Below are 26,409 nucleotides of genomic sequence, written 5' to 3' on the forward strand. Positions count from 1 at the left end.
AATCTAATAAATAAAACTGTGATCAACGTAAACATAAATGCAGGGCATGAATTAGGATCAGTCTAACAACCCAAGCAGATTTCTCATACATCTATAAGGCTGGGGTTTTCCCTTCAAATGTCCTTCATTTTGAGATAGATCCCAAATAGCAAATTCCCCCCTAATAAAACTGGGGAAAAAAAAATTAAAATTAATAGGAGGAAATGTTATTGTTCAGGGGAAAAAAAACAAACCACAAAACCAAACACAGAAACCAACACTGAAAGATTACATATAATTTTTGTCTCAGTTGTTCTGATCTTGAAAGTATCGTTTCTCACCTTTTTCTCTATTTCCCTGAACCATTCATTTCTTAGTTACTACTTCAGCCACTTTGCTGCTCATGTAACTTCAAAGTATTTAAGGAAAAAAATAACATTGGTTTTCCAACAATTGGGCTCTACAGTAGGGAAGGCACAAGGAACACAACTCTCAGTCTGGCACGCTTTCAGATTGATTAATCCTTTGTAAGATTCTGTATTTAAGAGTAGCTTTCAGAGTAAAACTTTGGTTAGTAAGCATAAATCAAGTCATACTGCTTGGCTGTACTAGGCTGTATTTTGGGCTCTGGGTAGTAGGTATTTGTCACCAAAACTATCAGTTCCTTGTCTGCTCCGTACCTGCTCTCCTCTGTTGATAAGAACAGCTCCAGGCTAGTTTTCCTAACCAATTTTTAGGAAGATCTATCTGGTTTGTCCTTTCCACACAGATCATTCCCAGGTCAGAAATTTCATGTGGAAAGAAACAGGTGACTATCAAGTTCAGAAGTGTAGCTCCATAAGTTTCCCCACAAAACCGGAATTCCTTCATTAGAGAAACAGAAGCACTGAACACTCTTCTTGTATCTAAAAGAGCACAAGGGGATATAGAATCCAAATTCTTCCCTTTCCCAAAGCAAAAATGCAATCCCAGGTAAGAAGAAAAATGCAGCAAGCAAGGTGTTTCCAAGCACTCTATCAGAACATTTTTAAATTTTAGTTAAGTACTGCTGATGAACTTACATAGATTCACAAAAAAAGTTTATAAAATTGCTATTAAAACAGCTATGAAAGGAAAAGGCAAGGAAGGAAAGTACAAATTTTGCACATACCTTTTGTATGAGTTTTGCTAACAAAACACCAGAGCTCTATGTCATGGAATAAAACCTCCACTTTTTTTAGTATAATAATTTCTAATTTTTATCTTATGATCAATTAATAAATACTGAGAGGTGGTCACTCAATATTTTAAATGTGTTCTCTTAACATTATGTTAACTAAAGCTGAAGTGATGTTAATTGTTTAAAATGGTAAATTTGAATGCATAACTAGAAAGAAAAAGCATATTGAACACTGCTTTCTTATATCTGTATCAGAATCACATTTTATGACACTCTTTCATGCTGAGACTTGTTGTGTCTTCACCATCACATTAAATTCTTCACAGCAGAATCCTCCAAAGAAAGATTTACAAAGATAGATCTTTAAAGCGGACCTTGCATTGCAGAAGTGGGGCTATGAGTTTACATGTGTATTGACATTACACAGGCAAGACATTTCGGACAAGCATTTTTTCCCTGAAGTCTATCAATTGTACATACATTCTCAGACATGTGTCTATTTGCATTCTGAACTTGCTCATGCTTGAATTGTTTCAAGTACGGATGAAAGCTCCAAACTGTGTTTACAGTTGCCTGGAACTCATCCACTTTACAGCAAGGATAAAAAAGTTACTCAAATGTCAGCAATCCACTAAATGCCCTTCCCACACAAGTTTTCAAGGATTAAACAAAAGTGACTGAGAATCTCAGCACAAAGAATTGCTGGCTCTGTCCTCCCTCAGTTGCATGGAGTAAACGAAGTGACAGTGAGGACACCACCACCAAGAACATACACCAGTCTTTAAACCAACCTCAGTTTTGCTGAAGACAGTCTGAGATTAGGCTATTCAAGTAACTGCTGGGAGCTGCAAGTTACGCAAGCTAACTCTACAGTTCAGATATACCAGTTACTGTTAAAATACCATTGCAAAATACCAGATAATCTAGATTATCTGTACAGTTGGAATAGGATGCAGTGATCCAGCTAATTCAAGAGTTAGGTGTTCTCTGCATTCACTCGGGGCAGCTTTAAACTAATAAATCTAGTTTACTAAATGTGGGCTCTGTGCCAGAACCAGCAGTGGCACCAGGAGGTCAATTCTGCAATTCTAAGAGTCTGGGCATGGACACAATGTACAGATCAGGGCAGGGGCTGGAGCAGGGAATAGGAGCAATAGCACTAAGAAAGGCTTGGAAGGGGCCTTGAGATATTTTTCTGTGAGAAGATAGAACAGATGATTCTCCCTTTTATTTTATAATGAAGTGCACCTGGGAATACTTGAACATATGTTTCTGCAATATGAACCAAATCTAACATGACACTACTTGAGTATTTTAGTTACAAACTGACTGGACAGCTCTACTGACTTTATTTTGTTGTTTGTTATGCACTGGTATTTGAAAAGTAGCCTGCATAAAATGGCAAATAAAAACTGAATGGAATTAGAAATTACAGACTGTATACAAGCAAAATTACTTAGACTATGTCAAACTTTTACTGTCTTGATTGCCTCCAAAAATATATTATGCTTCATTTTAACTCTATCTCACATTATCTTACTAAATACATCCATGAAATTACAGTTCTGGTTTGGGTGGGGGTTTATTTATTTAACAAAGTGCTGTAACAGACTTTTTGTTTCAGAGGTACAATCTCAGAAAAGAAAAAACGAAAAAAAAAACAACAAAAAAATGCCCCAACCACTAGTTCTAAGATAATGTCACAGACATGATTTACATTAGGTCTGGATTTTTCACAACAGATCTGTAGTTATGTGGAAAGCCAAATACTATTTGAGGAAGACAGGCAAATATCAAGATCTAAAGTTCTAAACTGAGGAAGGGCTTTCCCCCTGCAAAGTAAATATCCATGTAGACTGAGTAAAGTAGGAGTTTAAGTTAAACATGTACTTCTGATAAAGAAAACACTGAAGCAACTGCAGGCATCACATAAATTTTGTGGAATTTCTCAAAAAACAAAAAGCAGTGAAGGAGTACAAGCACAGAGCTCGGCTGTGGTAAGCTTCTCTTCCCCCAGGAAAGACCTAGGGACCTCAGGAGAAACAATGGGGCAGGGTAAGGAGGAAGGGAAAGATAACCAGAGAAAGGTAGTTATACCTTTAGTTTTCCTTTAAGCGAATGAAGTCCTATGACAAAAGGATGAAGTACATCATCTGTGGAAGGTAGCACAAAAACAGAAGATATTTACTATTTTGGTAGACAAACACATGCACAACATAAATTGATTAAAAAATTATTTTGTGAATTATATCAATAGTACAGTTAACTTATCCTTCTACTGTTAAGGAATTTTCAGGGCCTTTCATTATTTTATGCAACATTTCAGTGTTATGTGACGCACTGTGTAAGGCCAGACTGCATGACAACCAAAAGCTAGCCCAGTTCAACATAATCTCATTCAAGAACACCATAAAAATTTCTTACTGCTAAAAATTCACAATAGTAAAAATTAAGTATGAGTTGAATACTTTCTTCTCAGACATCAGTTCCTTACTTTCACACAGAAACACCTTGCTGACTCACAAATGTTATTAGAAATCCTGGATCTCAAACAACACAAAAAGAAAGCAGTAAGAAGCTAAGCCTCTGAAGGCTATCTGTGTCTTGCATATAAGCATTAACTGTAAAAGCTAGAATGCCTAGGGAAGCTGGGAAGCTTCTTGATTAAAAGATTGGAAGCTCAGATTAGTTAAAGAAAGAGTGTAATTCAAATACACAAAAATATTCACTAGATAGTAAATGGTAAAATGCTTTCTTACCCAAAGTTCCCATCCTAATTAGCAATTCCTAGAACAATCCCATGCAGAGTTGATTAGAGAAGGGAAAGATGCAACACAGTCACACAGTCATTGAGGCTGGAAGGGACCTCTTGAGATTTTAGTTCAAACCCCTGCTCAAGCAGGGTCAGCTACAGCAGGCTGCCCAGGACCACCTCAGTTGGGGTTTGAGCACCTCCACAAATACACACTCCACAGCCTCTCAGTGCAACCTCTTCCAGTGTTTGACCACCCACACAGTAAAAAAAAAAAAAAAAAAGTGTTTTCTCATATTCAGATTGAGATTCATGTGTTTTAATTTGTGCTCATGGCCCCTTGTGCTGTCACTTGGCACTAGTGCGAAGTCTGGTGTCCTCCTCTTCATTCCCTCCCATCAGCGTATTTATACACATTGATAAGATCTCCCCAAAGCCTTCTCTTCTCCAGGCTGAAAAGTCACAGCTTCATCAAGTCTTTTTTTATACGAAATACAAGAAAGTACACATAAAAAAAAAATCAAGAAGAGATCTTATATTGCTAGCTCACTTTTGGTTAGAAGTATCCTCTCTCCTGGATAGAACAGGAAAAAAAAGAAAGTTGCAAGGATTTTACCCAAGACAGCAAACTTGCAAAGACTAACAAGAAACCAGGAGAATGGTTTGGGATCTCTACCTTGAGCCACTTAATAATCTTAAAACTAAAACCTACTTACAGTCTGAACTGTACATTCACCCTGCTTACTAACTTGCTTACCTCTCTACAGCAAAGATTTAGGAATGTGACATACAAAATATTGTGAATATGGTTTCCATCATGGAAAATATAAGCAGGAAGATTGGGGAAAAGGGAGGAAGGAATTCTGTCTTTCACACATCAGAAAAAAATCTGAGATCTTTAGTTCTAACAGAAAACAACCAGCCAGCAATGATGACATATTTAGGAAATAATCTACACTAAATCAAGGTGGAGGAGATGTTGTTTGTTTATTTATTTTTAACAGATTACATTACTGAGGAATAAGGTGTAGAAAGTGATGTGACCAGAAAGTACGTGGGGGCCAGAAGCAGAAAAAAGCCAGGGAAGATCAAAACCATCATAAGAATAAGCAGAGGATGAGAGAAAGACATCCTCACAGGAACCAATATAGGCATGAGGGCATAAGAGGGAAGTGTTGGGGTTTTGTTTTTTAAAAGTAGCTAGGTTGACCATTAGCAAACTGATAAAAACAAGGATACAGCTGTGATCCTCATATTTACAGCTCAGAGGTCAAGAAATCTGTAAAGATCGGTTCATGAGGAAAACAAGAGTTAAAAACTGAGCTGAAAAAAGTCTGGACAAACTTTGAGAAAATTAATTCAGTCAGTATGATGGATAATGCTAGATGAAAAAGAGGAGAGAAAACTGCTGAGGAAGGGTAGAGGTTTTATAGGCTAAAAACCTAAAGCATTTTTATCATAAAATCAGCCAGAAGAAAAAGAAATTTTGTATACAAATCAAGAACAGAAGGCATAGCACAAAACAAGTGTGACGGGTTAAAGAAGCAGCACGTACAATATTTCTACCTGCAACCAAATAGCTGTAAGGGAGTAAAAATCATGTCTTTTCCTTGGCAGATAACAGACACATTAAAAACAAAAATCAGGAAGAACATTTGCTAACAGAACTGGCGACAAGGAGGGTTTAAGAAGCGAGTTGACAAAAATACCAGCTGTTATTGCAGATGTGAGATTCAATTAAACCTGAGAAGTAGAATTGTTCACCTAAGACAATGGCAAAGCCAAGGGAGAAGAAAACGACTCTGTACTGGAGGAAGTTTGCCTATTTGCAGGATTTCCACCTGAGACACTCCACAGTGCAAGAGAAGGAGCAAGGGAAGCAGGTGGTCTGTAAGGGGAATGCTGAACTTGCACAAGCTGATCACTTATCACACTTCAGTATCAAACTACTGCTTTTGAAAAAATAAAAAATACTGCTACAAATATACACCTAATTGCGCAAACAGCCAGAACAAGAGTTTGAAACAAACAGTTTTAAAATTATAGGTTTGTGTTTCAGTGTTGTCAAGTCACTTTTGAACTAGACACTGTTTTAGAAAATACACCTGGAAAATACTGTATTTAAGATTAGGTAATCACAAATGTTAGACATTTCAGCACTGTGATTCAGATGGTTATACATCTGCATATGTGATACTTCTACAACTGAACCCCAGTGTTATACTGTTATGGCATTCTTGCTATTTCCTCCAGTTTTCACTACAATCAGTTTGGTAGAAACAGTACTGTCACTGGCAGTGCTGAAAATCTAGTCCCAGAAAAAAAACCCACTAAATTCATTTTCTATTGTGTGAAGGAATCATCAACTTAAAATTTAATCAAAACCAGCTGGGCTTTTTAGAAGTTATGACAAAACCCCCCGCTACACTTATTCTTGGGCTACACTGTTAATTCCCTGTCTTTAAAAATCACATTGTCTATTTAAAGCCTCCACATGAGAAACTCAGAAAGACAGAACACTCAATATACAAAGGAAACCAAAATTTAAAAAAACCCTCTGCCAGACATAAAATATGCAAACAAAAGTGAAAGAATATCTTAGTTACAGCAGCAGTATTACTTGTGGTGACAGAAGAAAAAAATATTTGCAGATGTAAGACAAGTTTAGTCTCAATCTGCTTGATAATTTTATTGACATTTTCTTCAGAGCATACAGCACTTCTGTAAAACAAAATAATTCCAGGTACTGTCCTGTAATTTAACATCACAAGGGCAGATCTTACTGGAATAGGTAAAAATAGCACTAGCGAACATGCCAAAGGAGAGTCTTTCCACTATATGGCCAGTGCTTAGATTGCAACATCAGCTGGCTCTCTTTTTATAACCTCTTGATTGCCAGTGAACAAGTTACACAGTCAACTTAAAAGGTTTGAGAAATCTAAGAGTAAGCTCTGGAACTCACTTTCAGCTGAAATCAATCCACTGTATCACTCTGACACGAACACTTTGTTTCGGCATGCTATTATTGCCTGTGTAAGCTTTATACTTGCTTCTAAAGCATTTAACACAGATGAATGATGTAATTCAGAATACAGTTTTATTTTTTCTTAAATGTCAGCATAAAATTGGAGACTTGCACACTTTGTTGTTTCTTTTGGCTGCAAAAAACTCTGGAAGCTACTTAACTTACTACATTCTCTCACAGCCACGCATGTGCCATCCTCCAATGAACCCATTTTTGCCTGTTTCTGCAAAGGCAGCCCCTCAGCTCCAACCACCCTGGAAGAACCACTCCCTAGCACCTGAACTCTAGATGGGCTTTTTTCCATGTTTCCACAAAAAAGATAACCATCACAATATGAGCATTTAAAACTGCTAGACCAGTGATCAAAATGAGACAGAAATGTTGTTTAGCTAGAAGAAATTAATGCTCCTTAGCCTGCAGATTGACTTACAGATGACTGAAATTGCTTAGCTTTCTAATTAGGTACAAGGGAAACCAGTATCCTCCCATCTTCTACACCACAAACAGGTTTCTGCCTCCTCATGCCTACAGATTGGTATTGATCAGACACAGCTTTCAAAAGTTATTGAAGAGGGAGATAGGTAGGGAAAAGAAAGCTATAAAAAAGCAGGACGTCACTTAGCTTGCACAGTTACTACTACATCATCTTCTCCTCAGTCTAAGAAAAACTGAATGATCATCAACATATTTAACTCTGCTTAAGTTTGAAAGTACTGCCGTAATCAAAAATACGTTTCTTATTTGCACACAGCAGCCCCAATACTGTGTCGCTATATGAAGAAATATACATAGGTCTCATGCGAATTCAAAAGCAGATAGCGTTTAGACACATTTGCCATGCTTAATGCATGAGTTTTACAATACAGGTTTTACAAAAACACCCATAAAATTACAACAAAGATGTGCTCAAATAAAGAGCTGATTAAAGAAAAAGAAAGGTATTTTAATGGGCTTATGAAATAGATTAGACCTGAAGGAATTCAAATTCTATCAGAAATTATTAAAATAAGGAAAATATTTACCTGACATTAACCTTGGCATTAACAATTGCTAGGTAAATTCTGAACTTACAGAATTCTAAAAGAAGGTTTTATGGACTCTGAAGTTGGAGTCTCATCCTGTGTCATAACTATGACCAACTTTCACTGAAACTTAGAATAAGGTTTCTAAAACAAAGTAAAAAAAAAAATCAAGTTGTTACTATATATCAAATAGACCTTTTCAACTGGAACCTAGAGAAGTAATTTCAGGCTCTTTCACCTCCACATTAAGTGGAATTAAAATCTACCTTGCTTTTCCTTTTACAAGAAATTTTTAAAAATATTTTTATTTTCTATGAGAATCATTTGGGAATAACGTAGCTAGCATTTTTTTTTAACAGCAAATTAGGAATTTTTTTAAAAAATCTTAAAATATTATAGTATTTTTTCTTCCCAGCAACACTGCCACCATTGAAGCTTCCAGTCTAATGGTCCTCCCTACATTTGGGCTATTACTTTGCAGGACTATCCCTCTGTGCTCCTACCTTCCTGTAACAATTCCATGCAAACAAAAGGGAGTACATGTATCTTCACCTGTTTCACTATGCTTCCTTCAGTTTCACTCTTAAGTAAAAACCTCACACGCAGTTTCATCTACACAGGGAAAATGATAGAATAAAGCAAAAAAGTTGATTATTTACTTGTTTGTCCAACAAGCAGTCACGGTGGGGGAGACACACTTCATCTCTTCCACAGGTAGGAAGAGAGTAAAGAGCGAGCAGTGCTTTTTGTGGTATGCTAACAGACCAAAAAGACCACTCTAGAAAATACTGAAAGCATGACCAGACTTTGAGCAAACATTGTTAAATGATTGAGAATAGAACAAGAAAGTAGAATATGCAAAAAACTAGCTCAAATTACTGATAGAGCTGACAGGGACATATACTGCAAGCAAATGACTAGCAAAATAAAAAACACTACAGAAAAATAAAAAGGAAGATTAGTCATATATTAAAGTTTCTCAATGTATACCGAAATGTTACCCTTACAAAGGTACAAAGGCATTAAATACATCTTTCTTCTATTTTTGCACTACCTCGCATCTCCCTCTTGCTAGTCTCTCCAGCTAGGTGTTTCTAAAACACTCATTTTCAAAACTCTAGCTTGTTTTATAGTGAAAAAATGTATGTAACAAGACTAGAATGGGGGCTCTGAGCCATTTTTTAAAGTCTAAACCTTTGAGCCAGCTTTAATTAATATGGTTAACCCCATGCCACACCCAGCTGCAAGTTAGTGAAGCAACCTCCCTCTAGCTTGTGAACTAAAAATATACAAGATGTCTCAACTGCTCTTAACCGATACTACGTATTTCAATTGGAATGCAATATTAATTAACACCCTTTTGTCAGCTGTTTGTCAGAAATGAAATATTTTAGGGTCAAACCAATAACAAGTATGCAACGTAAGCTCAAATCTGAAATGAAGCAATGTAATGCAGCAGTAAGAGAAAACAGGCAGCGCTACCATAATCAACTCAACATCTGCAGAGAGCCACAACACAGCAAGTGAAATGATTCCACAGAGCAATGAAACTGAGAACAACAACAACATAAAAAGGGGCTTATATCAGAAGAGCTGGAGATACAGGTCCCATTTGCAGATTTTCAGATAGTGCAAAGAAAACAAGGCAGAGTCACTTACACACTCACCACATGCACAGATTATTTGCAAGGCAATTCTAAAACTCTTTTGCCTGAAGTTAAAACCAATCAGCTTTGATTTAACCGTGCTACTTCTCTGCTTCATTTACGCAAGCGTGCAGGATACGTTTGGAACATGCACAGGAGAAATGGCAGGACACAGACACACCTGCAACTGCAAACAAATCCAATGACCTGTATGTGCCACCATGTTGTCCTATATGGATCCAGAGGTTTTGTGCGTTAAAATCTTAGCTCTAAAAAGCCTGCCATTCCCCGTAAGCGAGCAAAAACCTCTGGAAAAACGTGTAATTCCATCACATTGACTATGTCACTTAAAACCCTGGAAAAAGGATACTCATTTATGTAAACATTCTATTTATTATCAGTGATAATTCCTAGCTCTGAAGTCTACCAAGAAAATGCTTTACTCGTTTACAAATGACTCAAGACCAGCACTTTGTTTATCTTCATCTACTGTATGCATTGCAGCATTTCAGTACACAAGATGACCATATTCTATTAAACTGTAAAAGGTCAGTACACACTGCTGCAATAAAATCAACTTTGTGTGAAACAGATGACATTTATAGTACAAACACAATATTCAAGTCACTAAAGGAATAAATGTGCGCCAGCTGCTTTTCAAAGCAAAATTGTTGTTTACAAAAAATAGTGTACGCAGCAAGAGCCAACAGAGCACTGAGAATTATTCACAGAACTGTGTCCAAAACAGACTTTCTTTTCACAAAAACTCGGAACATCATTAAATACGTATCTGGATTACCCATACAGAATACCATACAGAGTAAGAACTTCATGCTGTCTCAAAACTCATAAGCTAATGCATGCTCATTGCTAAAATATCTTGTTAATTTGTCAAAACTAGCATTTTTACCTGATTTCCTAGTGTTAACATCAACTCATCTTTCAATTTATTTCTAGAGCTAACAAAATATTTCCACAACCTTACTCAACACACAATGGATATACTTCATATCAGAAAATACTGAAAGGCTTTGCATAAGCAATTACACAAAATCAAAATCGGTACAATCCAGATTTAAACACATCTGCTCATTTATAAATTAAGCTTAGGTGAAACTTGTGCTTAAATTACCATGCTTGAAATTTTAGTTAAATCGCAAGTTTTAATCTTGCTTTGACTATTCTGTGTATTGTTATTTCCCCAACTAAAGATAATTTTGAATTATGCAATTTGATGTTTTTATGAGAATTAAGCACTCACCTCTATTTCTCTTCACATAGTTACACAGCCTTTAGATTTCTGCATTTTTAAGTTAGATGATGGCCCAGGAACTTATTTCTTACAAAACAATCATCCTTTTCAATTATTCATTTGTTTCAAGCTGAATGTGCATGGAAGTTTTGGAAATTCAACAAAAACACGTTACCCTTGTTTCCCAGGCAACTGGTCTTATGTGATCATGCCACCCAGATGTCCTGCCTCTCCTCCAGCAACTCTTGGACAGACTAGCTTATTTCAACTCGACAGCTAGGTACAGGCATCAAGAATACAAAATTCCCACAGGCTGCGGAAAGAGAAAGCCAAAGTACGGAAGAACCCTTTGCTCTCCTTGCCTCTTCATCAGCTGGGGCACCACAGCACAAACCTTTGGTGTGCCAGCTACAGCAGCATGTGACGGAACCAAACCAAGAAAAAGCCTTCCCTCTTGCCTAGCTGGCAGGCCAAGAAGGTAGACAAGCAACACGAGAAAGGAGAAAAAAAATCTAGAGAGTGTTTAAGTAAGGCAATATCAAAGATGGGGAAGGAAGGGGTGCTAGAGGTATTACAAAAGCGTGACACTGAAGGTGTCACGGAAGAGAAAGACGCTATGTTTGCAGCAGAGATGATCAGAGGCTCACATACAAATCTGTATTGAACTAGACTTTGTTAGTTCATTTGCTCTCATAACTTTATCAGCAATGTAAAAATAATTTAAACATTCTGTGTCCATAACACAAAAGCGAATTTATCAGCACAACTCCTGCATTTGAAACTAACTGATTTTTAGACTTATTTATACATAATAATTCAAACTAACAGCTTTTGGTTCCATCTCGTACAGAAGTGTTCGAACCAACAGCTCTCATCATCTCAATATAATTTGTTTTCAAAGACAGAAAACAAGGAAAACTTGTTTTTTCCTCAACTCCTGGTTTCCCAACAGTGAGGGAGCCAAATAAACAAACTGGGGGGGAGGAAAGGAGTACACGTCCCAGAAGAAACTAGTGCTGATTTAGCGTACCAAGAAGTGCTGACCAATGATTTCCATGGGTCATGTCTGTGGTTTATAAAATATGAGTTATTTTAATAAGTTGTAGTAAGTTCAGGCCCTGAGACAGAAGTAACTTCATATGTAATTTGAACAAGCTTTGTTGTTGTTAAAGAATAAAAAACTTTATGTACACACCAAAGGCATTCAACTGAAAAAAATAGAGGCTTATATCTTCTTTGGAAAAAAAATAGATATTTTCTCTGCTACTTCCAGATTTTCTTTCAAAGCAGGTTAGTCAGCAGTGTTGCACAATAAGTTGTCCAGTCCTGAAGATATTAAGTATGGCAACAAACCGTATGAAAAACACATTCCAGATTTCTGAAAGCACCGTTGCTCCAACCCAAGTAAGCTAGTTCACATCTGATTTAACAACCCAAGATTAAATTGCTTACCATATTAATCAATCACCCATTTCATGATCATACATACAGATCCATACCTTTTTATGATTAATTGTAGCCTTAGGGTTTAGCTACAAAAAATATTCATTAAGACTAACTAAATTAAAGCCGCTACCGTTTTGAATGGGTGTCTGCAGAACAGATTTAGCTGAACTGCCTGAAATTAACTCTCATATTCACCAATTTAATCTTCCGTACCAACACTGTAGATGCGTCCTAAGGGACAAGTATATCCATTCAAATGGTATCCTAGTTTTTGCAGTGATCCTTTATGCAATAATTGGAGCTGAGTTTTTTCACAAACATTAAAACAAAAAACATTTTAAAAGTCTTTTGTACAAAACTATTTTCAGATATTTTAAGTTAGCTTTGCTTTTTGAAGAATCTTAGTTTTACTCCATTACAGACCCTTTTTGTTCTGCATACCTACAACAACCTACAATTGCATCTGGAATGCACACTGTGCTGTAGCAATTCCACTACAACTGGTTTTGAGGTCTCATTGTCCCAGGTAAAGTCTCTGTATTTATGGATGTCACTTAAAGGCTAAGAAGGAAAAAAAAATCTACACTTATTATTTAGCCTGATGTAGGCAAGATGAACAATGGAAAAGAGACGTGCTGCTGTTAGCATGGGCAGGTTATTTGAGTGTATACTTAGACTACAGATAAAAAAAGAGTCCAGAAACAGCACAATCATCAAGCCCTGCCTCCGGAGTCACACAACTTAAACACAGCAAAGTTGTAACCATTTGGAAGAAATTGGAAAACTAGAGAATCTTACTCCAGTTTTCAAATGTCTTTTTTTAAACTGAATCCAAGTCAAAACAAAATCAAGCAAGCAGCTCAAACCGAAGAATGCCTTAGCAGAATGCATTCAGTGACGCTAATACAACTTAAACGCATTTTCCGTTCTCGGTTCAGAAGACAGCAGATCAAAGTAACAGGAGATTAGGGAGTCCCCGCTGGAAGCACAGGAGGGACAAAGCTGCCAGCAGCGAAGCGGAGACCCGAGGAGGCCGGGCAAGCGGAGCCACCGCTGGGCATCCCCCCCGCCCTCGACCAGGGCACCGTTCCAGGTGCTTGCTCCTGGATGCCCGTTGCTCATCCCGCCCGCTGGCCGCCCCAGCGCTGGGGCACACCCGCCTCGGCCGCGCATCGCCCCCGCCAGCCCCCGGGGGGGTGGCTCCGGCCCCGGGGCTCCGCGCTGGCACTGACAGCCGGCGGCCACGACACACCTCCCCTCCCACCTGACCTGCCACGGCCGCGACGGGCCTCAGCAGCCCCCCCACCCCAGACTTTTTGGCACCTTCCCCGCTCCCCGGGCCGGGCCGCCGCGCAACCTCTCCTCTCGAGGCGGGAGCCCCCGCCCGGGCCCCGCAGCGGACAGGGCGGCCCCGCGGCAGGGACGCGGGCCCCGGCTGCGGAGGGGAGGCGGCGCGCACGAAACGATCCGACTGCAAAGGGCTCCGCGATGAGCCGCGACGCGCAGGTACGGAGACGGCCGATTCCTCCTTCCTCCCCCGGTCCCTGCCAGGGGGCGAGCGGCCGCCCTCCCCCGCGCTAGTTTCCCTCACGGCCGAGGCGGCGGCCGGGTCGGTGCGCCCGGGGCTGAGCCGCCGCTGGGAGCAGCCGGCGCCGATCCAGGCGCCAGCACCGAGGAAGGGAGAGCCGAAGAGAAAGGGGAGAAGGGGGAGCCCTCCTCCCCCTCGTTCCCTGCCTTGTCCTCTGCCGCTCACCAGCCCAACGCCGCTCCTACCTATGTCACTCCCTCCCGGCGGCTCCCTCCAGGCTCTTGTCCCACTCGGCGCCGTTCGTTTCGTTCCTCATCTAAAATGGCGGCCTCACACTCAGCGAGACATTTATCCTCCGCCCATCGACCTCTCGGTACTCGGCTCCTTTCCTTTCGCCTGTCTCTCCTTCTTTTCCCGTCCTCTTGCTCCCCGCCTCTCGGCCTGACCGCAGAGCGCCGAGCTGTCGATAGAGCCCGCTCTTCTCCGCGCCCCCGCCCCCTCTGCAGGCCGCCATTTGGGAGCGGCGGGAGCGGCTGAGGTGCCGGGGCTGCCCCCGCCCGGCCGTAGAGGGAGGTGAGGTGCTCCCGCCGCCTCTCTCCTTTCTCCCCCACCTGCTCGGGAACCGAGCTGGAGGGGGGGGGGGATGAGCTCTGCCGCCGCGCCGGGGGAGATGGAGCGGACCTTGCCGGGGCGACCGAGCCGGCTGCCCTCAGTCAGTCCTGCAGAGGCGCCCGCGGCGCTGCCGCCAGCCCGGCGTTACAGTCGCCTCCCTGCAACCCCGCGTCCCCCGCTCAGCCCTGCCTAGGCTAAATCTCTTGGTGGTTTCACAATTAATTAAGCGGGACATATCGGCAGAGCTGGCTCACGGGTGTGTGAGCGGCGGGGCCCCGCGGGCAGGGCCGCCCCCTCCCCGGGCCGACACCTGCCTCAGCCGCGCTTCCAGAATAGAGCCCGTAAGTCTTACCTGCTCAAAGGCAAAGCCTGTTTCTGAAGGGAACAGGCAAAAATTCCCAAGGGGCGGTACGTGCTGAGAGGGGTGGGGTGTGAACTGCTGGGAAAGGTAGCTGGGGAGAAATTTTTAAAAAAAATAGCGTGCAACTTCTTTTCCTGGAGAAGACAGGGAACAGCTGTCAGACAGCACTGCCCTGTGTATAACTCAGCACAGCCTCCGTGTCAAAGTAAAGATACTGAAGGGCTCTGCTGTCTGTTAAGGTACTGCCAGTGCACCACAAACTAACCTATTTTAGGTCAGGCTTTGAAAATGCTCAGCACTGCACAGTAAACAGTTAATTTATCATCCCAAAACAAAACTTCTAAGCATAGCCACTGCAAAGTAAAACACTTCTCCTAGAACTGTTCTTAAAGAGCATACATGTTTGCATTTACAGTCATGTAAGTTACATTAATTGTTAATTAAATAAGCACTTCTCTAAAAAGAGCCTCCAGCAAACTTCTCTCACCCTTATTTGGGATTTCTCTACAGAAGAAGGTTTATTCTCATATGAACCAATGCTTGAGTTCAGCTAAAGTCACATTAACCTCATAGAGGCGTAGCAAGGGCAAGAAAAAAGCAGCACTGTTGGGTTTGCCTCTCCAAAGCACAAAATAAGAAAAAAAAAATATACACAAAGTCTTTAGCTACTGGTGCCTCCAGGAAGAGGTGAGGTTGCCAAGTAATGGGAGATTGAAATGGGGATGGCAACCAGGAGCTCTAGAAGGCTGAAACAGAAATTTCCATGTCTCTAGAATACTGTGATTCAGTACTTTATTCCCATATTTCTAGAAGTTATCCTCTTATTCCAGTGTAATGATGCCTTCAGTTTAGAGGGTACTGCTAAAAGAAAGATTTAACTAAACTTTTGTAGCACTCTTTTACAAGACAGACTACATGGAGTTTTCAACCCTTCTATTAGGAAAAACGCTTATTCTCTTCTTTGTCTCTTCCCCATTGCCATGGGCTCAGGCTTACCAAAAAAAACACCAGAAAAAGAAATCCAAACCAAGAAGATATCGACCAAGGACAAAATTTATGAATGTGAATCATTCTTTTCAAGAGAAAAGCTACTATATAGCATTTAAGTGTCACATTTAAACTGAAGGAGTCCTCTGATGCACGTACACAGTTTACTTTAACAGGAGTCATATCCATGTATCTGACTGCAGGAGTTGGCCCGGGAGAAACAAACTCAGAGCAGCGTGTACAATAAATATTCACATGGGTTAAAACTGAGTATATCCATGTAATATAGTAGAGAGTAGTACAGATTTTGGCAAAATACTCAAAAGGAGCTTGAAATATTACAATGTACAATATGAATAAGAACATGCCATGGAAAGCTTAAAAAGAAAAAGGGAAAGAAAAGAGGGGTAACCACCTCAAGAAGAGGTGGTTTTGACATAAAGTTTTAAAGTTCTCTTTTAAAAGAAAGAGTAGAAAGATCAAGGATTGTAGTCATGGAACAAATGAACACAGCTATGGAGAAAAGCAAGCCAAATTTCAGATAGGTAAATAATGTAGCACATGCAAAGAAATACAATAATTACAAGGAAAAAAAAAGCAAACAAGGAAACCAAGCAAAGAAACTCAAACATTGCAGCACTAAAGTAGAAGGGAAACAAAAATTGAACAAACTTTCCAAAATAAACTGAAAGTTATTAGCATTCTTCCTGAGGTTGATCTGTTTTATATTTGTGTTTAGTGGTTGGGTTTACAATATATTTAACACATGAGTGTCCAGGTATTAGACTTTCATTTGTCCAGGCATGTAATCAAATCTTACATTTTCACCATCTGATGTGTTTTCTATAAAAAACAGGCTGAGGAATGATTAGAAAGAGAATGAGAACGAGCACCACTAGGGTTTAGAGTGGGCTGGTGACAGCAACTATTATCTTGAGATATTAGGCAAATCTGTCTAGTGGTTGTAGACTTGGGAACTCCCTTTCATGCGGTGGGTACGTCACACAGGCAAAGACATCTCAGCTTCACAGACTTCAGTTTCCTTATTGTTAAAAATGGCATGGATGATGCTGAGTGACCGTATTTGAGAAAAGTGTTAATATTGACTGCTGAAAAGAAGCATGTAAAAGTTAAACCTATTATTTATTGTGGTTCAGTTTGCTATGTGCAATATTCATGTCCTGGTCTACTTAATTGTGATTACTTGGGGAGTCTCAAAGAGTATAAAGTGTTTTAAGTGGCATCCTATAACCTTAACTGTATCTTTAGTACATAAAATACCTATAAGCCTCAGAAGAATGAGTAGCAAGAATTAGAAGTGTAAAGCTAGCTGGGAAAAAGAAGAAATGTATATACATACTTTATTATGGAATTTTGGGTATCAAACCTTACTCCCTTACTCCTCAAGCCAAGGATTGCCATAGACAAACTTTGCCACTTTAACCATCCACGGTTATTCAATCTGAGCTGCATTCAAAGCATTGTACTTCTGCATGTTATTTTGATATATGCTATAAATTATTCCCTTATTCCCCCATAATACAGAGGCCATGAAGAAGGTGGCCTTGAACATATCAAGCAATAGCAACCTAGAAGGGAAGTACTCCAAATAAGATATTCCTTACTTGTATGATGATGCATAAACCATTTAAATTCTATAGTTCAGCTGAAAGACTTTATTATTTCCCTGTGTCACTGAAGTAATCAAAGAAGAGGGGGTGGAATGTAATTTATAGTTTGGGTTTTTTCATGCATTGAAGAATTTAAATTGCACACATTACAACAATAGGACATTTTATATATATATATATATATATATATATGAAGCAGTTAAAGCAGTAAACTTGTTTTGCTGGAATGGAAGCCATAGCACAGTCTGTTCACATTAATTATTTTTGTTGTTTTATCCTGAACAAACTCTTAACTTTTTATTTTATCCATATCCAACTAAATGTGGTTGCTATTGGGCTGGCTACAGTGCATACCTTTCTCCACTCCGTTCAGCATCCCTTCAGCCAAATAGCAAAGCTAAATCTTGGGGGCTTTTCTTTTCCTTACAAAAACACCACCTGACTTCCCATAGGCACAACACAAAAGCCACCTCATTCCAAAAGCTTCAGTCTTTATCATCAGTCATAGATGAAGCATGTAGTGACTTCATTACTTCCCTTGGAAGACTGAATTCTGGAAGCAGATCCATTTGAGCAATTCCTGCACCCAGAGAACTCAGGGGAAGTCAGTCAGGCTATGAGTCGGGGTCACATAGGCTTGCATATCTGCAGATTCTAACCCCCAAGGATTTCCTTCAGCAAATCTTTGTCTCAGTGTAAAGTCAAGTCATGTATTTTATGATACAGAATAGACTGCCTGATGCAAACCTTATATATGTGGCTATTACTTCATACTTCAGTATCTATTTTTAAATTCACTTTAATTTATTTACTTGCAGGGTCAAGCCAATTTCAGTGCTTTAAGCCGGTTACCAAGAGCTGTCATGCACAGTTTCTTTTGTCATGTTTTACACACACACCCCATGAGACACACTGCCTGAGGTAAATACGTTGTGCCATAGTTAGCTCGCAAACCAGTTTTGCCTTATCTGTTAACTTAAATGTATACACAGAATGAAGCGGTCATTCTCTTTATTTTTTCATTTCTTCTTCTTTAGTGCTTTAACACTTTCATTTAAGAAACATGTTTATCTAAAAAACCATATGCAATTCCTTGGAATGTCAAGGACTGTAATCCTCTACAGATTTGTATATTCTTCCAGAATCTGTTCCATAATGGACTCTAATACTATAATCCATCTATTAGGTATTCATACTTATAGGGTTCTTTAGATGTCCTTATATAAATTTAACAATAAAAATATTTGATGAAAGTGTCAGTTGCAATAGATTTTTCAATACAGGTTTGTGTGGGAACACTTCAGTGTAAAATTGAAGCAGATTTTCATTAAGCCCTATAGCAATAAATAAGTTATTCTGGGAGAGCAGCTCTATAAACAATAAGCAATAATCTCTTACTGGGGGAAAAACAAAGTTATATTAGCCTTTCTTCACTGATAATCTTATATGAAACATTCCTAAAATTTTCAACAAACTCTCTACCAGTTTTCAGTGCTCCATATGCTCCCTGTAATTTATGGTATTATAGATATCCAGTGTCTCTGGGCTTATATGCTGTGCAGCAGAGAATTTCTGCTTCTCCAATTTCAGTGCAATGCAATTTGCTTCTAGGAAAATTCAGAGGCCCTGCACTACCCCATCCAGTTCTCTCAGACTCTTCTCCAGATGGGAGGAGTTCAGTTGCTTTCCTGAATTTTAGATACTCATTTGCAGTACTTAGTATCAAGATTTATTTTTCTTTTAGTGTGAAAAGAAGTTGTGACACATGAGAATGCTGGTCATAACTTTGAAACCTGAGATTGAAAGCGCAGCTCCTGCTTACAGACAATTGTCCCTGCTGCATGACTCAGCCCTTGTCCGTCAACTCATTTGCTGTTATGGACCTTGGCTACCCATTTGCAAATGCAGTACAAGCTGACTGCAAAAAAAAAAAAGATAAGATAAAAAGATTTAAAAATAACTAAAGCCACATGGTTTCCAAGTGATCTCTGTTAAATTGTGTCTGACAGGTATAGTTGTATTTTATTAGGTAACCAGAGATGTGGTTTTTCCCTGTAGTTGGAAATGTGTCGGAGGGATAGCAGTTAGATTCCCAATAGAAGGATCGAGAATCTGGGTAGCATTCCTTTTATCACAGACAGAATTTAGGAAGCTTCGAAGAGGAGCATAAGACAAATGTACTAAGTCAATTGGTATACCGCTGTCTACTGAGAATATCAAAGCATGAAAACTCATTTTAGAATAATGTTTTATAAATTTAATGTGGAGATACTGAACTGATGGGTGCCACCTGCACAGTGAATAAATACTCAGTCTGGGGGGGGAGTCTAGGCTTTAATTTGTTGCTATTTGAACAGTCATTCCTACTTCATAGACAATAAATACAGCACTTTGATTTATACATGTGTTCTGTTTTTGAAACCTAACCAAACTGGTTTATTGGGTTTATTTTGACTTTCTGAAAAAGTCTAACCACAATAAAAATCTATTTAGGGCTGAGTATTGCAGTTTAAAAATAACAAAGCATAAATACCTCTTTCCTGACAAAGATTTTTAGAACATAGCATGAATATATAATTGCTCAGCTGCAGAAGATTTTTTTATTATACCTGATACAGAGCTACATAAAGAGACTGATTAACTGATTTGGCATGAGCTCAAGCTATGCATTATTTTTCCTGTGCATGGACAATTTCTAGTGTGTGGTAACTGAACTGCATGCAATACTTAGTTTCTCTAGAAGTTACCCATTGTAATAATGTACATTAGAATGACAGTAAAATTTCAGTTTTCTTTGAAGAATCACGAGTATTGAATCAGTAGCAATAGGGTAAAATAGGAAGATATACGTCTGACTATATCTGTGTGTATATATATGTTCAAAACATATGGAGGGATGATAGGCAAACAAAAAAATTATAAACTTCCCTTTTTCTTTTCATAAATCCTATTTGTTGTGATCCTTTATAAAAAGCCAAACTTTTTTTTATCATATTGATGAGGAACGTATTCTTGTTGTCATATGTTTGTATTGTGTACAGAAACACTCACTTACGTGCTTTTTGACATCACACTTGGTTTTTATCAAAGGTAGATTCTAAGAGACAAGGGAATCAAAAGCAGTCTAGCCAGTGTATCTATCCACACTGCTCTCCAACACTGCTGTTCCCAGATAAAGCCAGACTTCTAATTAGAATATAGGTATAAGGTTATAAATACCTGTTATCATTCAAAGGTTCAATGCATCTAGCAAGAAGACAAATTAAAAGCCCATTTTAGCCACATGCATATATTCACGTACTAAGCCAAGTGGAACTCTCATTTACTGGATTCTGTTATAAAAAGCTACACAAAGTAAGAAAAAAAGAAAGTATTTGGCTTTCAGCACAAGCCTATTTATCCATTGTCTTTCAAGTTCATCTCAAACATTCAGATAAACAAAGATAGGTGATCAAAGGCATACATTACCTTAGGCAATATACCCATGTTTTAGCTAGCCTTTGATACTTCAATATATATTTTCAATATATGTTTTAGCTAGCCTTTGATACCTCAATGTCCTATATAGCAAATTGTGCTTAAAAGGGTATGACAGATTATGTTGTAAGCACATAACTTCAGAGACAGTATACTAATGAAAATATGACAACAGGGAAAGTTTTTTACTATTAAGCTGATTAAGCTTGGTAGCTGCACAAGTATAAGTTCATAACATGTCTGTCTAAAGCATGCTGGTACATTGTATTTCAGAACTAGACTAAGGTGCATTCGTGAAAATGCTAACAGACCACATCTCTGTTACAGGTATCAGCATTATTCTTGGCAGCAGCAGAACGCATCAGAAGATTTCCCTATGTGAAGCTCTGTAGGATGATACACCAGTGTAGGTATGCTATTTAAAGCAAAATACATTGTATATTTATATGGCTAATTTAGTCTCTGATTATAAAGGGGGGGGGTGTTTTTGGTCAGATGTTTTGTGTCACTTGTTCAGGTTTTTTTGTTGTTGTTACAAAGTCATTTCTCTTAGACTGGACAGCAGTAATCAGATTTATTATATACAACAGGGTATGCTTTTCCTCCAATGGAAAAGTCAATTTCATCATTTTTAAAGCTTCTAATACAAGATTATGTTCGGTTTGGCTTTATTTTTGTAAGAACTTCTTTCAAATTTCTTTTTGCAAGATAATAAAATACAAAACAATGCTATGAGCAAAACAACTAAATTACTTGAACAGTAATTAGCGAAGACATCAGGTGAAAGGAATGCAAACATACAAGTCTATTGCTATGCCTCACTGCAAAACTCTAGTACGCTGTGTTAGTAGATTTGTTAAATCTTTCAGCAATTGCAGAGAAATGAGTATCGACATGTCTGGTTGTACCTGAGTATTTTTAATACTTTCAAGATGTATATCTAATACTCAGATGTGTTCAGATTAGTTTATTCAGACATTCCACCAGAAATAAGTTTGAAGTTAAGGAGACAGAAGTTTTGCATTAGCAACAAATTATGTAAGCCTTTCTCCTGCATTTCACCTAAACAGAACAGTGACATAAGAACTTAAGTAACTGCTAAAACATTATTGCTGAGACATCAGTTTATTTAATAGTAAGGCCAAATAAAAAAAAGCAAAATCTTTTTGGGGGAGTAAAGCCCTGGGGTTTTTTTATAAAGTAAGCGTTGCTAACATCTTTGTGAATTGAAGTAACCTGATTCTGTGTTCACACGCTAACTTTCAGACAGGAAATGAAAAAAGAGGGTATTATTTTTCCCTAATATATATAAAGTTGGTGGAGGGAAAGCAACAGCAAATTCTTGTTGCCAGTATATAATAAATATTTACTTATAATTCCAACCTGAGGTTTGATGACTTCGACATACCACTATTTAAATTCTTTCATATATGCCATGCTATTACCTTAATTCTAACCAGAGTATTACTTGCAGTATTATAGGGTCAGTGGTGCTTTATGATGGTTCTGTAATTGAAGTTAAACCTTTCCTGAGGCAAGTGGAGTGAAACTCAAAAGCATTATTTCTATCTGAGGAGGATCAATTGCTGAAACATCTCCCCAGGACATCCTTGATAGATACACTATTTTCAAAAGACAGTCTTAAAAGAAAACTGAGGTGGATTTTTCCTCCTGTTATGAAGGCCATACGGTGAATAAGAGATCTTTGGTCATACTGGTTATGTGGGTGCATGCAGTCTTCACATGCTTTGACCCAGTACTCTCTGGGTAAATTATCTGACTTTTTGTAGCTTTCAGAATCAGGGACTTCAAAATTAGCTATTTGAACTAAATATTTTGGTGAAACATTCAGTACAAAGCAACAAAGTTATTTCCCTAAGTAATGGATTTTGATTTATCAGGTTTTCAAATAGGGTCATGCTCTTAGCTGACAAGAATGCAAGCAAAATTATTTGCCCTCTTTCCCCCCCTCAGGCTTTGTTTAGCATTTGATAACATATAGTCAACTATGCTTATTCTTAAATATGTATTGGTGATTATAGACACAGTTTTGTTCAAAATAAATATAGATATTTTTATAAGCAAGTTTCCAGAATATTTGAAATACAGGATACCTTATATTTAATTCATAACAAATTATATAAATTAATATTTCACACCTGCTTTGTTTATATCTAGGAGAGTTCAAGATATTTCCATTGAAACCAAAGGTCTAAGACCTCAGATTTTTAATACTATCCTAGTGAAGCATATTACTGAATCCTAGTGAAGCATATTACTGAGATCGTTTAGTTTTATAACTTCATGTATAGTCACTACACTTTGCCCTTTAACTTCTACAATTGTGCTTTCCTAGTCATCCTCATATAGCTCAAAGAGATGGAGGAAGGCAAGATTTAACACAGAATTTTGAGATGGGGATAAAAAAAGCCAACACCACAACAAAAAACCAAAAGCAAACCAAACACAACCTTAGAACACACAGCAATTTAAAAAAATAAATCAATCAGTCCTTACCTGTCAGTATCAGAGGACAGGATTTACTAAATTTGGTATGTTGACTATAAGAAATAAAAATCATCTCTTCCAAATACACCTGGCATTTCACTTTGCTTCCGGATTCTCTCCAGGGTGGGCCATTACTTTTAAATGCACAAATATGTAACGATATGTGCCAAGCCTTAGTTCAGTTATGTTTTCATTTGAACACACCTTAAAGCAGTCTAGAGTATTTAAATATTATCAATGCAAAGCTTTAGCATCATGGACTACCATAAGTGTAACAATTTGCTCTTGCAATATTCAAAGTGGTGAAATCTGATATTGCAATATATCCCAATTCCTCTGGTATCTGGAGGAGAGCAGTGAGTGTCACCACAGTAAAGTCTAAGTTAAAGACTTTGAGTTATTGTACACATGTGTTAGCCAGTATTTTCTATTTAAAACATGGGATTTAAATCTCACATTTAAGTGATTAAAAGATAAACCAGGCCTATTCAAGAAGAACTTCCATTTCTGTAGCAATCCTAGGAAGTCTTTGAAAATGGGTAAGAAATAGGATCTGTTCTCATATTTGACACAATATAGTTCATAAAAAATGATAGATCATAGCTTTAATTTAATTTAATACAGGCCATGTAATTCACTTGAGTATTTAACTTAAACATGTGGAAAATGCTAGTTTCTCTTAGGGATAGGAAATAGTCTCAAGTGATTAAAAATCTTCTGGTTACTTTTCCTGGTAGCTTTTTGTTGCTTGTTTTTGTAGGAAGTTAAGAATTCTCTGAGGAAAGCTCCAAGATGTTTGTGTGGCTTTGTGAGTAATGGAAAGAATTTACAACAAAATATGCTACTGCTGTGTAGTGATATGGAACAATAAAGTAATCTAGAAGTAAGGATTGCTAAGACTCCCTTTCTATAAAATAGCTTTTCCTGGAGGAAAGTGGACCTGCTGTAGAACAACTTATATGAAACATTTGAGGTGATGCTTGCCAAGGAAGCCTATCTTGGAATTTGGCAAAAAGCCAGTATGTTCTAGTTACTTTATAGTTTGAGTTCTTGGTAAGAACGTGCTACTTGAAAGTAGCTAGTACCGTAGAATTCGATAATCCTGAGTTAATTCAGTTCTGCTGGACTAGAAACCTAAGCAGTCTTTCAAAAAAAGATGACCATACTGAAAATAATATTTTATAAAAGAAGACAAGGATAAAAGAAGACTCGACAAGGATATAAAATGCTAGGTAACCAAAGTTAAGCAGTATTATAAATAATCATTTATATAGGTTATTAAAAATAATTATTTTCTTGTGAAAAAGGTAGTTTTCACATTGAATACTGCATTCCTCATTCAGGGAAAAGAAAGAATAGCAATTTCAAGAAACTTTTACCATAGAAGGAGAGACTCTAGAATTACTCTTTCATAACAACTTAATGCAGTAGAAAACTTTCAAAGCAATAAGCCATATAGATATTATTCTTACCATAACTGTTTACTACAAGGCATAACAGCCTTGGTCTTCATTAGCATTTTGGAATAAATGAATGTCATCATGAATGTCAGTATGTCATGCTGAAGCAACTGTTGACATGCTATACAATTGCTTTCAGTTACATTAGCATCTATCTTCAAACAGTCTAAGCTGCTTTATTCTTAAGCTTAACTTGAACTTGTTATTCTGATTTCCCATTGATATTACAAGAATAAACAAAGAGCAAAAAGGCTACTGTTACCAGGCAGCCTTAATCACTATCTGCCTTCATACATTTCTCTCTTCCCCCGCCTTCACTGCTGCCATCAGTTCCAAAGTTGTTGCATCACCTGCACTGCATTAGATGTATACCACCCAGTATGCTTTCCCACTGAGGATGCTAACTGCATTTATCTGTTTATAATTAAGAGGTTGCAGGGGGCTTTTTGAATCATAGAACTTATAAAATTAGGCTAAAAAAAGTTTTGAAAGTTATTCTTACTAGAATTAGACACTATCAGACAGAATTAACTGAGTCAGTCTTTATATTTAATTAGAGAACTTTCCATTTTTGGACATAATTTCCTGACACAAGCTTTCACTTCCAGCATAAGCACCAACCCACATAACAATCACAGATGATGCGCTCAAAAAAAAGTCAGAAGTCTGATAATGCAGACAAGCAGTTCATAATTTTTTGTCGAGGGTTAAAGCTTCACACTGCATCACAGCATTTGGGCTACGTTCCTGGCGGTCACATGGAAAAAAAGTGTGGATTTGGTTAAGTTCTCTGTACCTCAGGTTTCTCCTCTGGAAAGAAAAAGTAAGAGCACTGCTATGCCTCAGGGCTTAGGTGCAGTTTCACAAATCGTGTAACACAGTCTAATTCTATACTGCTGCCAAAGGGACAGTCCCTTTTTCCCCTTTCAGGCCCAGCTGCACGTTTCTGCCCCTTCTCTCACACCCAATCTAGCAGTTGTGACACTGCATGGTGAGTCAGGGGTTTTTATGTTTTCGTGAACTAATCTCACAATCCCAGCACTTCTTGATCAATGCACGGGAAGGAGCAGGAAGGCCTAAGTAGTGGATGAGGTGTGCAGAGACCAGAATCTCCCCGTTTGGCAACAGCCTACGGATCCAGTTACTTGGTTTGTGAAACTCCAGCCCAAGTTGTTAGAAACTCTTATGATCCCAGAAAGAGTATCTTTTTGCATACATAAAGTATATCTCAAAGGCTATACCTTCTTACTCATCTGTTTATCACACTGACATAAGCAGTAATTATTATATACAGAGCTGAAGTTGCTAAATTAGGTTTTTTGTCTATTGTTCATAAATGCCACATGTTATAATTAATTTACCTCTTACACTATAGGTATTGTCTGGTTTGAAAAAAGCCCATATGACTTCTTCAAAAGGTTATGACAATGAACAATAGGAGTAGGAAGGCAAGAAAGTTTGCTGATAAACACAATTTTTCAAGATAGTTGAGACTAAAATACATACCTTGAAAAAGGACAGTATTAGATGATGAAATAGTAGATTGAATCTCATGCAAATGAAT

At 38.3% G+C, this 26,409-nt stretch overlaps 1 protein-coding gene and 1 long non-coding RNA gene across 7 annotated transcripts in view; one reads left to right on the forward strand and one right to left on the reverse strand.

Annotated features, from left to right (window-relative positions):
• RAF1 (Raf-1 proto-oncogene, serine/threonine kinase) overlaps nucleotides 1-26,409 on the reverse strand; it is a 79,756-nt gene that overhangs the window by 30,441 nt on the left and 22,906 nt on the right. For 3 of the 6 annotated variants that reach the window (XM_054837813.1, XM_054837811.1, XM_054837808.1), the window contains exons 1-2: nucleotides 14,055-14,201; nucleotides 3,236-3,291 (exon numbers count right to left, since the gene is read on the reverse strand). The gene's annotated coding sequence lies outside the window, so the exon portion shown is untranslated. Of the gene's footprint in view, nucleotides 1-3,235; nucleotides 3,292-14,054; nucleotides 14,203-26,409 lie in introns of those variants that run through there. The other 3 variants (XM_054837812.1, XM_054837809.1, XM_054837810.1) reach the window with 3 other exon arrangements.
• Nucleotides 13,417-26,409, forward strand: part of LOC129211190 (uncharacterized) — a 57,409-nt gene continuing 44,416 nt past the window's right edge. The window contains exons 1-2 of the long non-coding RNA XR_008578770.1: nucleotides 13,417-13,787; nucleotides 21,205-21,287. This is a non-coding gene — a long non-coding RNA (uncharacterized LOC129211190). The remainder of the gene's footprint in view (nucleotides 13,788-21,204; nucleotides 21,288-26,409) is intronic.

The sequence above is a fragment of the Grus americana genome, chromosome 11 (genome assembly GCF_028858705.1).
Source record: "Grus americana isolate bGruAme1 chromosome 11, bGruAme1.mat, whole genome shotgun sequence".
Classification (NCBI taxonomy): domain Eukaryota; kingdom Metazoa; phylum Chordata; class Aves; order Gruiformes; family Gruidae; genus Grus; species Grus americana.